Here is a 15,946-nt window from a genome sequence, read left to right as displayed (position 1 = left end):
AAAAGAATGCTCAATGTTCAACACAGCCAATTCCAGATCACAGTTCAATTTCTTTAGTGCTAACAAAGTATATAGCCAAGCAGAGGTAATTTAATACTATTTTTTCTTTTCTTTGATCAACTTTATATGAAGGTCGTAATAAGGACGTAAATCGAAAGAAATCTAAGTCGGCCTGAGTCGAATCTGCATAAAAATAAGCAGTATCCTCACGGAGCTTGGGAGCAAATTCACTATTTAAGTGAAATACTCGGGGATATAAAATGACAACACCCGTACTACGAACAGCTTCAATAAGGGAGGACAGAAACTGGGGACCCAGATGAGCAGGCTTTGACGTGTAGAGATGAGCGGGGTGTCTGATTCCTGAAACTGCAGTTTGGGGCTAAAACGGGATTTCCTAAAGCAGTGCTCTCACATTTAGCCGTGGGTGTCTGAGTTAGCCCGGGGCTATTTTCTGGATACTGAGTACTTGGACGGCAGGCAAAGGTGCATAGCCCCTGACCGGTCTGCTTGTCGTCCCTCAGACTCCCAAGACCCTCAGACGGGAGCCACCGGGAAGGGCAACGGAGGGCGGGACCGAGGCGGGATTTTCCTCTCGGCTCATTCATTCTCTGATTCACAGGTTCCTGGAGGCGGCTCACGGGGACGCGCGCAGGAGGCCGGCCGCGGCTGGGTGCGGCCCGGCGCCTGCGGGTCGGACGGTGTGTATGCGGGGGGAGGGGGAGACAGGGGCGGGGGAGCTGCTGGCCAGGCGGCGGGAGGCGCGCGCCACCACCCGCGCCGGAAGTGAGCCGGTGGCCGCGGCGGGGAGCGCGCGCGCGCGGCCGGGCGCAAGTCGGTCCGCCCTTGGGCCGCACGACCCTCAGCCCCGCCCTGTGTGTCGGGGCCGGACGCGGGGGCTCTGTGACCAGCGCCGCTGGGTGCTCGATTGCCCCGCCCCGTCCCGTCCCCGCCAACGCCCGCGCTGTGGGTCGGTCAGTCAGTCACGGAGCGCGCGCCGCGGTAGCTGAGGGCGCGCTCAGCGTTCGGGAGAGGAGCGGCGCGCTTGGAGAGGCGGCGGCGGCGCGGCGGGGGTACGCTAGCAGCTGCTGCCTCGCTCGGGGCTCCCGGAGGGCCGAGGGGCTGCCACGGTGAGTGCTCCACCGCCTGGCCCTCGAGGTCGGGGAAAGGAAGGATCCAGGTCTCCGGGAGGCGCTGCCACCTCCATTTTCCTGGTTCCCGGCGTGGCCCTCCGAGCGAGAGCGATTGACTGCAGCCCGGGGCGGGGTCGCTGCCGAGCTCTTGGCGTTGGGGCTGTGCCCAGCCTGACGGCCTGCGGTGGGTAGGGGTCGGCGGGGCCTAGGTTGCCCCCCACTCGGGGCGGCATCGTGCAGACAATAGGGCCAGTGGGCGCCTGGGTAGGTGCGGCGGGCCTTCTACTCCGCACTGGGCTCTGGTGGCCGGGGACTGCTCGCGGGTTGAAAGGGACTGGCTCTCGGTAGCCGCAGACACCGCTCGACGCGGGTTTGTTCTAGCTTTTATGCCCTGCCCGCCTTCATAAATTAGTTCAATGCAGAGACGTCGAAAGGCGGGGTGCCTTCTGTGTCTTCTAATTAAGCAAAGTAATTGCTCTAGTGCTTTTTAGCCTCATCTCATCTTTCCGCGTACATTCCCGCCGGAAATCCAAACTGCAGTTCAGTGGAGGACGACAGAAAGGGAGGAGGCTGCCTAATAGTGTCGGAAGGATGCCTTCGTTTTAAGATGCTGATACCCTTTTCCTATTCAGATGTGCCTTAGTATGAAATAAGAGCTTTGGACAATGATACAAGAGTTGCATGTTTCCTGTGTGTTGCATTTCATACATTCTGTGGGAAGAGCAGTTCGGGGTGGATACTGCCTGCAGCATTTCTCATGGAGAAGTGGAGAGCCGCCCAAGTGGGTAAAGTCCTCCTTAAAGGTAGCGGGCTAGCGTGATTCAGTTACTAAAGGGTGACTTTGTGTTCGTTAGAATATTGAAGTCAGCAAACAGTGTGGAAACCTTCTCAGGTACAGTGGAGACGCAAAACGAACACCCCCACAACACTGAGTGGCAGAAAAGGCGCATTGAAGCAGAATAAACTAACAGTCCATACAGAATAATGGGCTAGCAACGTGATAGTGGATAAGCAAGCCATTAACTCTGCAGTAGTTCCCTACAGGTAAACAGCCACACACCGCCTGTTTACCTTTCAGCCAGTTATCAAGAAGGTTGAATGCGATAATGCAAAATTGGTAGCCCCTTACCCATCTGTGAGAGGCTCAATACTACTAATTCCTTTTCCTACTGCTGAGGGTGGGGTATCGGCTGTCGATCTTGTGAGGGGGTGGGTCAGAAGTGAATATTGGTAATAGTGCATTATAGAGGCATAGCATAAGGCAGTGAAGAAAAGGTGAATTCTACATTGAGGTCAGTGGTGGGGTGAAACTGTGGAAGCTGCCAATGTATCGTTGGAGTCTTTTAAAAGGTTGGATATTTTCTTTAAAAATAATATTTTATTAACACATTAATTTTACATAATAGTTTCATATTTTCATACATGTACATCATGTATTTTGATTATTTCAACAGGACTGGTGGGATTTCAACAATGTAGACTTGTAGAGGAAGACATACCACGTGTAGGTGGTGATTATCTTTTTAGAGCTGGATTCAGGAACCAGACATGGTGGGTCATGCCTGTAGTCTCTGCACACAGGAGGCTGAGGCTGGAGGATTGCAGTGCAGTCCAGGTCAACAAACCAGCTCCCCCCTCCCCCAAATCCAAATTCTCTAAGAAGAACATTGGAGAAGTAGCAAAATAAGGACACCCTTTAAAAACCTTTCTTGCATTTGTTTTTGGTTTTGGTTTTTTTTGTTTGTTTGTTTGTTTTGCTTTTTTTGCACTAGGCGTTTTGTGGTGTTTGGATTGCTGCTCACTTCTGTTTGATTTTAGTGAGGAACTATATGTGGTCATTCCTTTGTGATGAGTATTAGCTCTATTTAGTATTCCACACAGACAGACTCTTCAGGTCTCACTGAGATTATTCAGTTAGTGTTTGGCTGACAGTAGTGGAGTGACAGGCATCTTTTGAGAATGTTTACACAACTTTTAACACCTTGTTTTCTGGCCAGATCTTTTTTTTTAACCATTATCTTTGAGGATAATTTTGTTGTTTTTTGTTTCGGTCTTGCTGAGTTTTGGCTCTCTTCAAATAAATCCTTAGTGGACTAGAAAGAAACAAGGGCAACAGATTCTGGGATGCCACATTTGCTTTGGTTCTGAAGTTGTGAATGTCTACATTGGTATTATCCCCAACTATTTCTTTAAGAAAAGTAATATTAATGGAGTAAGATATGTAACCTCAGACTAACTATTGAGTTCTTAATTTCTTTACCTGTAAAATGAGGAGCTTGGAATACATTACTGATTTCCATGTTATTCTTACTGATCTTAAGATTTTGTTTTGAGACAGTTTTGGAGCCTGTCCTGGAACTCTAGACCAAGGTGGCCTTGAACGCACAGAGATCCACCTGTCTCTGCCTCCCAAGTGCTAGGATTAAAGGCCTGTGCCACCACCACCCAGCTTTTTGAGGAGCTAAGATTGATAGCATGAGCCTTGAAGGGTCCAGGTAGGAGAATACTGAGTTTAAGAACTGCTTACATCATGAGACTACCTCAAAACAAAAAGAATAATTTAAAATTTTAATTTTGATGAAGAGCTTTTAAGGATCTTTAGACACTTGACCTAAAGTTCATTAAACAGTTTGGATATACAGCTCAATTTGAGAGCAGTTACCAAACATGGTAGGGACTTTGATTTGATACCTACCACCACAAAACCCATAGTCTAATTTGTAATGTTTGAAATCAGGAGTGGTGACACCATTGTAATCAGAGCACACGAGACGCTAAGGCAGGAGGAGAAAGGCTAGACTAAGCTATATACTGAAGCTCTGACTCAAAAGATGTTTAAAAATTATAATAACAAATAGTTACTATATAATATGTACTATTTTCATCACTTTATAGTATTGAATTGTTTATTCCTCACCATGCCTCTATGGAGGTCTGTTATTTGAGAAAACAAGCAGAGATAGTAAGTTTCTTTCCCAAAGACTACACAGCTATGAAGTAAACACAGAGATTTACAACTAGGTAGCCTAATTCTTTTATTTTTACCACCTTCCTGTGCTGCCGTGTGGTAAAACTAGCACTTTTTTTCTTTTTCTCGTGTGTTAAAATCTTCATACAACTTTTGCCATTTTAAGCATTAAATAGTTAACTTTCAGTGGTGTTAAATCTGTTCACTTCAAGGAGCAATGACGGCTAGGGAGGCAGGAGCAGGTGGGTCTCTGAGTTCAAGGCCATCCTGGTCTACAGAGCTAGTTAGAGGACAGCCAGGGCTACACAAAGGAAAGCAGTTTCCTGTTGTTGTGGAACTGTTACACTGCCCATTTCCAGAGCATTTTCCCAATCCCACACTGCAGCTCTACCTGTTAAACAGTAACTTCACATCTACTACTGCAGCTTCTAGCAGCAACTGTTTTACTTTGTCTCTATCCTTTGACTACTCTGGGTGCTCTCTGAAAGTGTAGTCATTATTTTATTGTTGTTGGGCTTCTCTTTTTACCCAGAATCTTAGATTGTAGCCCAGGCTGTACTAGACCTCACTGTATAGCTCAGGCTGGCTTAAGCGCATCACTGTAGCTTGGTTATTTAATTTTTTTTTTTTTAAAGCAGCACATTAGAGATCCAAATGACCTACAGACTCAAGCTTCCCTTACACTATCTGTGTTTACTTGGGAGTTTTAAAAGAGCAATTGATAGGAAACTTAATAGACTAGAGACTTTTTAAACCTCGGTCTTGCATACTGTTTATTCATATAAAATTGCCTCAACAACATATTACTGTACACTCTGTTCAATTAAATGGACAAAGTCAAACATTTCTATGGGGGTATACTCATCCTGTTCAAGTCATTGCTTGTTAAAAACAATGAACATTTAACAATAAGTCCTGATAGCATATCATAAATGTTTTTGCAGCTCATTGTGTTATTTTGTCTTGTCTCTTAAACACTGTTGTAGTGCTGTGAAAAGATGCCATAACCAAGGCAGCTCATACAGAAGTGCTGCGTGCTGGGGTTAAGGGCAGTGCCTGGCTTAAAATTTTATTTTTATGTTTCTTTACATCTTTTTATGTGTATGAGTGTTTTATCTGCATATATGTATGTGTTCCATGTGTGTCCACTGAGGTCAGAAGAGTCCATTTGGATCCCCTGGAACTGGAGTTACAGATGGTTGGGATTCTGTCAACTGAACCTGGGTTCTCTACAAGAACAAGTGTTCTTTCTTCTTGGTAGTTTTAAATGCTTGATATGGTGCTACAAACTGAACTCGGATCCTCTGCAAGAATAGTACACTGAGCCTTTTCTTCAGTCCCAACTTTTCATATTCTTATTAGTCATTTGGGATATAACTGTGTAAGATTTTTGCTTAATTTTAAAATTCAATCTTTTTTTTTTTTTAGGCTTGTAACAGTTCTTTATATCCTAAATATGAGCTATTTATCCAGATATATTGTCTCTTAATTTGGTGCTTGCCTGCTTTTATTTATTCATTTTTGTGTGTGACAGGGCTTGTCATGTATCCTAGGATGACTTCAAATTCATTAAAATACTTTGACCTCAGCCTTCTGAGTGCCAAAATTAACAATGTGTTTCATAATACTCACCTTGTGCCATCTAACTTTTTAAATGTTTTAATAATGGACTTAATTAAGAATGTTAATTTTTCTTATGATTATAGGTATTTTCTGTGTCCTAATAAAATCCTATTTCAAAGTTGAAAAGACATATTCCTGTATTTTCTCCTGTATGAGTTTTATAAGTTTAGTTCTTGCATTTCTTGCTATGCTTCATTTTAAATTAAATTTTTACTATGGTATGATGTAGAAATTGAAGCTTTCCTCTCTCCTTTATGTCTAATTGTTTCAATATTTTTCAAAAAACATTTTCCTCTTTATCTGCCTTGAGTTTTTTGTTTCAAAAAATCATTTGATTTTATAAGTGTGAGTCAATCTGTGGACTGTCTGTTACATTGATGTAATAATTCCCTGTCCTTTTGCCAATATTATTTTAAATATCATTAGTTTGAAATCAGGTAGAATAAATTGTTCAATCTATTCATGATTGTTTTGACTAATCAAAGTCATTTTTTAATAATATGATTTTAGAATCACTTTGTTTGATTTATTATTATTTTTGTGATGCTGGAAGTTGAACCACATTCCTACCTCCATCTTGTTAACTTCTGTTTTTAAGAAAATATTTTTCTTTTGATGGTGGTTGTAATTGTATCAACTTCCTAGTTTAGTTTGGGGAGAACTTATAAAGTACTGCATTTTCTAATACGATGATTTTGTGCATCTGTCTGTGTAGGACCCTAATTTCTCAGTAGTGTTCAGTATTTTTCATATGTAACATTTTATTACAATGTTATATAAGCATTGTGTTCAGCCCTACTTCTGACACTTCCTGTACTCAAATTCTCCTTTATACTTAACTTTCTTTTTACAATATAAATTAAGATTTAGTCTGAAGATTTTCCAAGTGATATCTTTATCTGATTCATAGAGGACTATTATCCATTGTGATATCACAGTGCTAGAAATAGAAACTTAAACTGTCTTTAGAAATGTAAAACTAAAGATATTCCCAGGGCTAGGGATTTAGCTCAGTGGTTGCCTAAACACTTAAAATTAGAAGTTTAAAGCTGTCTAAATTCTTTTGGCTTGTGTGGTTTTGGATACCAATTTAAACAAGCTATGTTAATGTCCTGGTTTCTTTCTTTCTTCCTTCCTTCCTTCCTTCCTTCCTTCCTTTCTTCCTTTCTTTCTTTCCATTCTTTTCTTTCCTTTTTTCCCTTTTTGGTCAACTTGACATAAGCTAACATTATCTAGGAAAAGGAGCATTGTTATTGTTTGTAGACAAGTCTGTGAGACATTTTCTTGCTTAATGATTGATGTGGGAGGACCTAGCCTCCTGGCAGGGGGATGCCACCCCTGGGCATGTGATCCTGGGTGTTTAAGAAAGCAAACAAAACAATCTAGGGCAGACAGACCAGCAAGCAGTATTCCTCCATGGCTTCTGCTTCAGTTTATCCCTCTAGGTTCCTTCCTTGAGTTCTCCATATGGTGAAATAATCCCTTTCCTCCCCAGGTTGCTTTGGTCATGGTATTTTTCACAGCAGTAGAATCCTAACTAGGGCAGTTAACATGGTCTAATCTTTCTAAGAATTTTAAAATTAAAATAATTTTTTATTTGTTAGGAGGGGGAAGTATCAGGACAACTTTGGAAGTCACTTCTCTCCTTCCACCATATGGATTTGGGGAACTGACTTAGTTTATTGGGCTCAGTAGCAAATACTTTTATTCACTGAGTCATTTTACTAGCCCTAAGCTTTTCAGACTCTGAAAAGCAATAGTCTTACAAGTTTAATTGGAGCATACGTTTTTACTGGTTTACATTTTATGGTTTGCTTTCTTTTTTTTTTCTTATACTAATATTAACACAGAGTAACTTACAAAGAAGAAAACAAAATAATCCTACTACTCAGAAATGACTACTAGTTACCATTTTCTGTTTATTTTCTCATATGTGTGTTTGCGTAGTTCATTGGAAACACAGTTTAGTTCTACTACTTTTATTGAAACTGTTTTTGCTTTCCTGAGCATACTTATATATTATCTGTTCTACATTTTAGATTTCTTTTCAAAAATAAATTTATTTTTAAGTTCAAGTGTAAAATATAAAGTATAAAACATTACCACTAGTAATAATCAGTTGCTTATATTTTTCTTCAAATAATTATGTTCAAAGAGATGTATGATGACTGAGCAGTGGTGGTGCATGTCTTTAATCCCAGTACTTGGGAGTCAGGGACAGATGAATCTCTGTGAGTTTGAGGCCAGCCTTGTCTACAGAGCGAGTTCTAGGATAGATTCCAAAGCTACAGAAAAACCCTGTCTTGAAAAACCAAAACCAGAGGGAGCGAGAGAGAGCAAGCGCAAGAGCATTGTATGATGGAACTCCTCACCCAGATAATTTATATTCCCAGGCACATTTTGTTTTCATGTTTTAATAAATAAATCTTTTTAATTTTTTTTTACAGAGCTATACTTTTTTCTCCCCTCCCTTCTTTTTTCTCTCCTGTGACCCCCATGCTCCCAATTTACTCAAGAGATCTTGTCTTTTTCTCCTTCCTGTGTAAATGCACGCGTGTCTGTCTCTCTTAGGGTCCCTCTTTGTTGTCTAGGTTGTCTGGGCTTGTGGACTGTAGATTAGGGTTTTTTTTTTTTTTTGCTTTGTGTCTAGAAGCCACTTATGAGTGAGTACATATTATATTTGTCTTTCTGGGTTTCTAGGCTGTTGTAAAAGGAGCTTCCTGCCGCCCGGCTCCCTGCTAGCTTTACCCAAAATAATTACATGGAAACTGTATTCATTTAAACACTGCCTGGCACATTATATCGAGCCTCTTCTTGGCTAACTCTAACATCTTAATTAACTCACTTCTATTAAATCTGTGTATCACCATGTGACTGTAGCTTACCGGGATGAGTCTAACCTACGTCCATCTCGGAGAGGAGAGCCATGGCATCTGCCTGACTCTGCTTTCTTTCTCCCAGCATTCTGTTCTGTCTACTCCACCTATCTAAGCTGCGGTCCTATCAAAAGGCTAAGACAGTCTCTTTATTTAACCAATGAAAGCAACACATAGAAAGAAGACCCTCCTACACCATTTCTCCTTTTTCTTATATAACAAAACAGTTATCAAGCAAGAATTACAGTTACAATATTTATATCTATTTTATATTTTATCATAACTAAGGAAAACTATAACCAACCATTCTTCAACTCCATCAAAGACTCCAGAAGGATATACTATTACCTAAGTAAACAAGAAATAAGCAACTTCCAAACTCTAGAAATGACAGAGACATCTCGCTACCTGTACAGTCACCCAAAGTTCTTTTGTACCGTTGGGGCATCCATCTTCAGCCCACAGGCCTGTAGTATCCAGCAGACACTTCCGTGAAGCAGGAAATTTCAAAATTAGTTCAGTCACTTTCTTTTGTATCCTGCAGAATGTCTCACAGACTCTCTTATGAGTCAGGAACCCTGAAGGAATATCTCACCTTTAGGCAAGTTTAGCAGTCCTCTCTCTGTGGGTTCACTGTGTCCAGTTTATGCAACAGTCCGGGCAAGAGCAGTTTCTTGCCCAAGTCTAACCAACTCCATAAGGAGCCTCTTCGATGCCCATCTTCCTCTTGAAGTAGATTGGTGCTGCCAGGAGCAGATGTGTCTCATTGTTATGAATAGCCCTAAGTTATTAAAACATTTTAAATGCCGTATTCTGTAGTCTTTGAAAGATATGAAGAATGCCTATCTAACTGATATATATCTCTATATATCTAGAAAAATCTAATTAACGTGACTACAAGCTTGACTATTATTGATGATTATCTATTAACCTATATTTCTTAATTATACATTACATTTTTAAATGAATTACACAATACCTTAATATCAGAAATACATATACATATAACAAAATTGACCTTAAATTTCTGTCAATAAACCAAGATCTATACCAAAGCAAATTATTCATATCTATATCCTAAACCCCTTTAAATGTAAAAGAACATTTATAAACAATATCTGGGAATATGGACGTAGTTATTTCTCTCCAAACTTCTTCCTGCTGTATAGGGGCGCTGTTAATGAGGTCTTTTATGGTGTATCCTGTGTGCCAGGCTTATCTCAGTTGGCAGTTAAGTAAAGTAATTTTTTGAGGGTGTTCACAGCAACCTTTCAGGAGGGCTTGGTCTATCATACCATGTTGGGATAGAAGCAATCCACAGGGTCTCATCCTCTGTGAAAACAAAAGAAGAACTTTTCCAAAGCATCATATCCTTAGATCCAAATTCTGAAGTCAAGATAGCTTTATAATACACATGTTGGATGTGTATTATCCACACATTATGCACACATTGTGTGCAGACCACACAATGAAATGTCCCTCTGTATTTAGCTCCTTCACAGTCAAAAAATTCAAAGAAAACACAATAATACACAGAATCCAAACTCTGAATTTTCCATTTTTTACATGACTTATTTTTCTTTACTTCTTTTAATCTATGAGTATCTGTACTCTGTCTCTTTAAAGACTTTACCCTTTTTTTTTTTTAAAAAAAAGCATTAATGTTATGACTTTTAAATATTCTTTTTCTTCTCTCTCACAAGCCTACATATGTCTATCTAACACTATGACCCATTTAGAGGTCTTTTATGTCTGAATCTGTCCTATTGTGAATCTGTAATTTTTTACTATCCAGGAGCACTTCTTAAAAACTTAAGTTGTGCCATCCATGTAGAGGTAATATGGTTCTGCCTGTTTCCTGCCTAGTCCAAACCTTAACTGCGCTGTTATTATGATAATTATGATAGTTCCTGCCTGAAATCAGCACAGTTCAGCATGGCGGAGGTGCTTGTGCCTCTGAGTCACTTGTGTCTCTGAGCCGTGCGTAGTGCTCCCCTTTCAGGCACACAGTGAATCCAGTTTGCCATCAAGCAAGCCATAGCATTTTACTCACAGACCCCATCTAAATGCTTTGTCTCCTTGCAAGAGCCAGAGGTCACGCTGGCGACCCAGCCCAGAAACTGATATTTCAAAACGGTAATTTTCTAGTAGACCTGATCCTGCTGCCTACTCAGGCAGGAAGAACTGAGCCACGGGCATGGCTCATTTTGTTCCCGACCCTGAGTGGGCACACAAACATCCAGTCCAGAAATGCTCTGTACCCGGAGATTGCACTGGTGGCAGGGCCCAGGAAGCTGTGTTTTAAAATGGTGTGCCCCCTTTTTTTTTTTTGGTAAGGCTGCTGAGTCAGATATTCTCTCTGTGGCAGGCCACCCACAAACAACAAAAAGCTGTGTTAAACTATCTCTCTCCTTTTTAAGCCCTCTCAGGTTTTACGTGGAGTTAGTAGACCGTGTTGGAGCACCACTCTGTTGTAAAAGGAGTGGGCAGGCCGTTTCCCACCACCCGGCTCCCGGCTAGCTTTACCCAAAATAATTACACGGAAACTGTATTCATTTAAACACTGCTTGGCACATTATATCGAGCCTCTTCTTGGCTTTCATATCTTAATTAACCCATTTCTATTAAATCTGTGTATCACCATGTGACTGTGGCTTACCGGGATGAGTCTAACCTATGTCTGTCTCAGAGAGAAGAGAGCCATGGCATCTGCCTGACACTGCTTTCTTTCTCCCAGCATTCTGTTCTGTCTACTCCGCCTATCTAAGCTGCTGTCCTATCAAAAAGCCAAGGCAGTCTCTTTATGTAAATAGTGAAAGCAACACATAGAAGGAAGACCCTCCTACACCACCAGGAATGTTTTAATACACCCGCATGTTCATAAACTTAGGTTTCTGAGGTTGGAGAGATGCTCAGTGATTGGGAGCACTTGCAGAGAACCCAGATTTGATTCATAATTGATAATTCATTCACAATCACCCATAACTCCAGTTTTGGGGGGTCTAATGCCCTCTTCTGACCTCTGGACAACTGGAATGCATGTGGTGCACAGACATATTATGTTCAAGCAAAATACATAAAATTAGATAAATTAAACTTAGGTTGCTGTTCTGTGTGTGTGTGTAGGATATACACACACATCCATATATACATACATACATACATGCACATAAACACACACACATGCTTACATTTGTAGCACAAATAATAAAAACGCAGAGACAGATGTTGGAGTTGAAGCTGAAGATCAGAAAAACAAAGTAGCCAAGGCATTGGAGAGTTCTTACCTCTACTAAGGCTCAGGCAAACAAAGGGGCGATTCTGTCCTCAGCATGACTGACTACCTCAGACTGCACAGAGACTGCACTGAATTCCTGCCTTACATTTCTCTCTAGTTCTGGGATTAAAGGTGCGTCATCCCAAGTGCTGGGATCAAAGGTGTGAAATCTGTTTCTCTCTTAGAATGATTCCTTCCAAGTCGCCCAGGTGGCCTTGAGCTCACAGAGAACCACCTGTCTCTGTCCCTGAGATGAAAGGTGTGGCCACCACTGCCTGTCCTTCATGACTAACCAGTGGCTTAGGTATGTGGCTACCTAGGATTTAATTTTGCACTCTGATCTTCAGGCAAGCTTTGTTAGATTACAAACAAAATATCACTACACATGTTGTTTTAAAATGTGGAGTTGGTTGGTTTTAGATAGTTTCTTATTCTGCTCAGTCTGATTTGAACTCATCTCAGCCCCCAAAATGTACCGGTGCTTTTTTTTTTTTTTTGTGGAGATGTAACTCTGTTTAGGAGGGTTAGGATGACATTTAGTATTTCTTTTGGTGCCTATCACTAAGTTAGACATTTAGAAGTGGTGTATCTCTGGAGCTTCATAGATCAGTGATTCTCATCTTGTAGATTACAACCTCCTTAGGGATCACATATTAGATATTCTTCATATCAGATTTTACATTATGATTCATAACAGTAGCTACAGTTATGAGGTGGCAATGAAATAATTTTATGCTTAGGGATCACCACAACATGAGTAACTGTGTTAAAGGGTTGCAGCATTAGGAAGGTTGAGAACCGCTGTTATAGATGATCTCCAATAGCTTCCCAAATGATGAGAAACCTACCTACTAGAATGTTCTCCCTTATCCTCCCAAACCCTGCTTTATCATACTTTTGTCAACTGGATAGGTATATTTTTAAAAAGAATTCTATTATATTGTAAATGTTTATCAAGAAACAGTTTTAGTTGTAAATTAAAACTTTTGTGTGTGTGTACACGCACACTGATGTCATGGTCCATGCATAGAGGCCAGAGTCAGAGGACAACGTGGAGAAATCAGTTTTCTCCTACCATGTTGTTGCACAGATAGAATTTAAACAGTGAGGCTTGACAGCAGTGTCTACTCACTGAGCCGTATCCGTGGTCCCACGAAATGGGAGGGCACAAGAGGTTTACTGTAAAGAAATGTTAGCTGCCCTGGCAGTAGGACTGATTGGAGAACTACCAATATATAGATGTGACATCTATATATATATAATTTAGATAATTATTTGACTAACAGAACCCATGCCTTTTCTTATTTTCTGTAAGTTTTTTTTGGGGGGGGGACATATTTAATTCTTGATAAAACAGACAAATATAATATTGGACTATCCTTGTGTTTATTTTAAAAGGTTAGAAATATTTTCTTTTGTTTTAGTTTTGTCTGGTTGACTTTTAGTTTCAAATAATTATTTGTTGAGTGCTTATGATGTTAAAGTAAAAATTACTTATTCTGAAAATGCTAAATGTATATTCTTACACTTTTTTAATGTATTTTTTTATATTTTTAGACAGTGTCTTATGTAGCCCTGGCTGGCCTGGAACTTGCTAAGTAGACCATACTGGTCTACATAGCAACTCCAACACACATTGATCTGCCTACCTCTGTCTCCTGAGGGCTGAGAAGGTGTGTACCACCCACACCCAGCACACTATTTTTATACAAAACTGTTCATTTGGGGAGGGGAGTAATTTATTTTATTACTTTATGAGTGTGAGTGTTTTGCCTGTCTGCATGTATGTGTACCACATACTTGTTTATTGCCATGGTTGTCAGGAGTGGGTGTCAGATCACTTAGGACTGGAATTACAGATCCTTGTGAGCCAATATATGGGTGCAAAGAATTGAACCTGGGTCCTTTGCAAGGACAAGAGCTCTTAACTACTGATCCAACAATCCAACCCTAAACTCTCCATTTTCTTACTTGTGTATATATTGAAAAATATTTCAACATAGGTGAATTAATTTCTCTTTTTAATCTAAAGTTAGAAGTTAGGTAGGTTTTTTTGTTTGGGGTATTTTGGGAGGTGTTTTTTTTTGTTTTTGTTTTTGAGACAGTTTCTATGTAAGTCAGGCTAGTCATATCACCATCCTCTTGCCTCAGCCTCGTGAGTACTAGGATTACAGGTGTGTGCTACCACACCTAACCCTACTAATCATTCTTCTGGAAGAAATTTATAGAGAATTGAAGTCATTTCTTACCTAAATATTTGCTAGAATTCCCCAGTGAATACATTTAGATGTTCTGCTTTCTGTTTTAGAAGGCGTATTGCTTTGCCATTGTCTTTCATAAAGAAGTTTAACTTTTTAATTATTCATCAGTACTAGACCCAGTGTAATCTAGATTTTTCTTCAATTATTTTGTAGGGTTTTTTTTTAACCTTTTAACATTTAGGTTTGTGATCTAATTTTACTTAATTTTTGTGTCTGTGTCTAGATTTATTTATTTTTACATATGAATGACCATATTTGTTCCAGAAAGAAATTGTTAAAAATAATGTTTTCCTCCACTGAATTATCTTTACTTCTTTGTCAAAGATCAGCTGTCTATGTTTGTGTGACCCTATTTCTGGACTCCCTCTTCTGTTTCACTGGTCCATTTGATTGTTCTTTTGTCAGTACTCCCACTGTCTTGATTATTGTAGTTTTGTATAGAGGTTTTGGGGTTGGTTATAGTATCAGTTGTCTGATTTTGTTCATTTCCTTCAGTATTGTGTTAACTATTGTGGATCTTTTGCTGTTCACTCAGGAACATCCAACCCTATGATATAAGGACATGATGTTGTCATCTACAAAGTTCACTCTTGAACTGTGCAATTGATTTACAAAAAATGCAAAAAATTCTCATAGTATTTTAAGTAAGGGTATATTCTTGTGTTGGCCCACATTCATAGCTGTCCTTCAGTATAGTGCAGTTCTCTGAGTTTGACATGCTTGATTGCCATTATCAATAAAGTAACTTGGTAGACTTTTCATGGGGATTCTGTTGACTGACTCCATAAGTGAAGCCAAGAAGTGGCATCTTGGCAACAACCATGAAGGGTGATATTTACTAGGGATTTTTTGTTTGTTTTGTTTTTAAATATTTATCAACTTGGGTTGCTCTTTCTAGCTTACTAAGAGACTTTATCATGAATGAGCCTTGGATATTCCATCTCTTCACATCAATTGATATGACCATGCTGTATTTCTTGGTGACTCATTGATGTGATAGATTACACTAATCGATTTTCAGATATTGAGTCATTTTGCAAACTTGGGATAAATCCCACTTGATCATAGTATATAATTCTTTTGGCTAACTTTTGTTGAAGATATTTTTATAATATTGGCCTGCTATTTTCTCATGTCTGGTTTTGGCTTTAGAGTTTTGCTAGCCTCATGGGAAGAGTTAGAAAGTGTTCTCTACTTGTATGTTCTAGAAGAGATTGTAGAGTATTTAAGAAATTTCTTTCCTAAATATTTTCTTGAATTCACCAATGAATCTATCTGAACCTTGTGTTTTCTGTTGGAAGATTTTTAATTATTGATTCAGTTTCTATTAAATTTTATTTGTGTGATTACTTTGTGTACTCGTATGTTTGTATACATACCACTTGTATGCCTGTTGTCCATGGAGACCAGCAGAGGGAGTTAGATCCCCTGGAACTGGAATTATAGACTTGTAAGCCACCATGTGGTTGCTGGGAATTGAACCTCTGTTCTGCAAGAGCAGCCAGTGGTTTTAACTGCTGAGCTCTTATTTTTCCGGCCCTATTTTAGTTTCTTTAAGATAGTATTCTGGATTTACTTTCCTCTGTGTATAACTGTACATTTAACTTGTGTTTTCTTCTAGGCCATAGGGATTTGTTGTTTTGTTTTTTAATTGTTAGGAATTGAACCTGGGTGCTCTTCCCTGGAGGCAAATGCTCTGCCATTAAGCTACCCCTTCAAGCTCTAGTTGTTTTCCTTTTTTATTATTCTGTCAGCATCTTGTCTTTTAATAAGTGTATGTATACTGCTGTATTTCATGGTGATACAGT

General features: G+C 39.8%; 1 protein-coding gene across 10 annotated transcripts in view; it reads left to right on the top strand.

The window, feature by feature from the left end:
* Positions 1-885: 885 nt before the first annotated feature.
* Positions 886-15,946, top strand: part of Raph1 (Ras association (RalGDS/AF-6) and pleckstrin homology domains 1) — a 75,214-nt gene continuing 60,153 nt past the window's right edge. For 2 of the 10 annotated variants that reach the window (XR_015005120.2, XM_048458910.3), the window contains exon 1: positions 889-1,130. The gene's annotated coding sequence lies outside the window, so the exon portion shown is untranslated. Of the gene's footprint in view, positions 1,131-15,946 lie in introns of all 10 variants that reach the window. The other 8 variants (XM_048458912.3, XM_085699353.2, XM_085699384.2 and 5 more) reach the window with 8 other exon arrangements.

The sequence above is a fragment of the Myodes glareolus genome, chromosome 1 (assembly GCF_982192425.1).
Source record: "Myodes glareolus chromosome 1, mMyoGla1.1, whole genome shotgun sequence".
Lineage (NCBI taxonomy): Eukaryota > Metazoa > Chordata > Mammalia > Rodentia > Cricetidae > Myodes > Myodes glareolus.
The sequence above is the reverse complement of the archived record's forward strand: the minus strand, read 5'-3'. Positions and strand labels throughout refer to the sequence as shown.